Source organism: Salvelinus sp. IW2-2015, unplaced genomic scaffold (assembly GCF_002910315.2).
Source record: "Salvelinus sp. IW2-2015 unplaced genomic scaffold, ASM291031v2 Un_scaffold4392, whole genome shotgun sequence".
Lineage (NCBI taxonomy): Eukaryota > Metazoa > Chordata > Actinopteri > Salmoniformes > Salmonidae > Salvelinus > Salvelinus sp. IW2-2015.
This window is the reverse complement of record NW_019945662.1, coordinates 49,835-52,698: the sequence shown is the minus strand read 5'-3', so window position 1 is coordinate 52,698 and position 2,864 is coordinate 49,835.

Here is a 2,864-nt window from a genome sequence, read left to right as displayed (position 1 = left end):
CATAGTGCTGCCCAGCCCCTTTACTTGGTTGTTTGAGCCATCCATAGTGCTGCCCAGCCCTTTACTTGTGTTTGAGCCATCCATAGTGCTGCCCAGCCCCTTTACTTGGTGTTTGAGCCATCCATAGTGCTGCCCAGCCCCTTTACTTTGTGTTTGAGCCATCCTAGTGCGTCCCAGCCCTTTACTTGGTGTTTGAGCCATCATAGTGCCCAGCCCCTTACTTGGTTGTTTGAGCCATCCATAGTGCTGCCCAGCCCCTTTACTTGGTGTTTGAGCCCATCCACCTAGTAGCTGCTGCCCAGCCCCTTCCCCCCTAGTAAGTAGCAGACAGAAAGCATGACAGGGTCACAAGCCAATCCATAGTGCTGCCCAGCCCACCCCCTTCCCCCTAGTATACCAACGGAACATCTGGGTCACTTTTACTGAAACCTTCACGGGCCTGAGAAAAGAGTAAGCAAACACAAGGCCTTAATGATAATAAGCAAAACACAAATAAAAGAAAAATAACATCCAAAAAAAGTCAAGAATTGATCTGGAACAACTAGTCTGTCAAACTGAAAGTCCGAGATCGAAAACAATGAGATAGAAGCACTTAACTAAGAACATATCACATCAGAAGTGAGAGGAGATACATGGGGGACGAGTGATGATAACAGTTTGAGATTATGGAAAAAGGATAACAACATTAAGGAAAAATAAATAATTCAAAACTGATATACTTAAGGTAAATGATTAACTACATGTTATAGCAACAAAAACAAGAGAGAAGGAAAAATTTACAAGTAAAGCAAAATAGAAAAAGCAAAGTCAGAAGACAAACCCTCTAACCAACTCAACTATGAATGGCTAATGAAGCCAAAAAGAAACAGGGAAATAACACTACTATGCCCCAATTGTCCAAGAAGGTCTCAATTTTTTAATAGGACGGAAAGGGGAAAGGAGGAGAGTACCAACAACGAAACACAGCCCATCACTAGATCACATCAAAGCCTGAGAAGAAATAAAACCGAGCCCGAACCACAGGCCAACCAACAACACATCATCTTAACACAACTAGAACCCAAGAGACAAACACAAAATTGAAAAGAAAACTCAAAAAAACAATTAACAACTAACTCTCTATAATTCAAAATACCATACACTCCGATTGTTGTATGTATGAGAAAGAAATTAAAAAATAGAGATAAATTAGTTCAAATTCAAACAACTGAATGATGATCTCTGAAGAAAGTCAAAGATGGAGAAAGGAGTATGTAGTTAAGAGTCTGAGCCGGAAAAAAAAGCGGCAAGTAGTAGAACTTACTCAAGTCTTATAGAAAATGGACAAGAGATGAGAGAGAAAAAAAAACTGAGTTTCAGTGGAACCCCCCCCTACACACCACCCGCACTATAAAAAAAAAAGAAGAAACACTACTAAATGCGACAAAATGGAGGCCAGAGTGTATTTCACAATGTCTGGACTCCAAAAACACCAAAAGAGAAGAGGAAAGAAAAGGGTTGCTTCTTGACTTTGCTACTAAGCAACTATTAGAAATCCTACATCTTGTTAAGGCAAACAAATGTTAAGTAAATACAAATACACTAAGAAATATCAACAGTGAAAATATTATTAAAACCTAAATGTAGAACCAATAATCACCAAAAAAAAAACTGTTAACATCAAAACTGTCCAACCAGAACATCCACCACATCGAAAATGAAGTCTTAAAGTAGTACCATCAGTCAGAAACTAGGACACAGATGACAGAAAGTGAACAAGATCAAATATCTGAACATTAATAAGAAAATAAAAATTAAGATGAATTAATGTTAATGAAAAAAGACCTGTTGCTGTACTTTCTCAAGGCCGTTGAAGTTTCAGTAAACAGTGACAACCAGAAATGTTCCGTTGCTATACTAGGTGGGAAGGGGCGGTGGGCTGCGGCAGCCACTATGGATGGCTGTGACCAGATTCGTCATCTCAGTAAGGGATTGGAGTTGTGGCTCCAAACCAGTGCAGCTGACTATATTCCACACCATGAGCTGGGCAGACACATAGGATTGCTCGGGCAATAAGCCCTGGGCTGCACTATGGATTGGCTCAAACACCAAGTAAAAGGGCTGGGCAGCACTATGGATGGCTCAAACACCAAGTAAAGGGGCTGGGCAGCACTATGGATGGCTCAAACACCAAGTAAAGGGGCGGGCCGCACTATGGATGCTCAAACACCAAGTAAAGGAGGCTGGGCAGCACTATGGATGGCTCAAACACCAAGTAAAGGGGCTGGGCAGCACTATGGATGGCTCAAACACCAAGTAAAGGGGGCAGCACTATGGATGGCTCAAACACCAAGTAAAGGGGCTGGCAGCACTATGGATGCTCAAACACCAAGTAAAGGAGAGCTGGCAGGACATATGGATGGCTCAAACACCAAGTAAAGGCTGGGCAGCACTATGGAGGCTCAAGACCACCAAGTAAAGGGGGAGCTGGGCAGCACTATGGATGCTCAAACACCAAGTATAAGGCGGCGAAAGGACTGCAGGGCAGCCACTATTGGATGGCGGCAGAACACCACGTAAGGGGCTGGGAAAACCCAGGCGATGTACTATGGACGAGCTCAAACACCAAGTAAAGCGGGCTGGAAACGAGATACTATAGCATGGCCCAAACACCAGTAAAGGCTGAGGAGAACAGGCAGACTATGGATGGCGGTCAAACACACAGTAAAGGGACACTGGGGCGAGCACTAAAGTGAGGATGGCGTCAAACACCGAGTAGGAACGGAGGACATGACGGCAGCACTTGGGGAATCATAGATGGCGTAATGAGCCCAGCATGTTGCCGTTCTGGATATACTAGGGGGAAAGAGGGTGGGCCTGGGCAG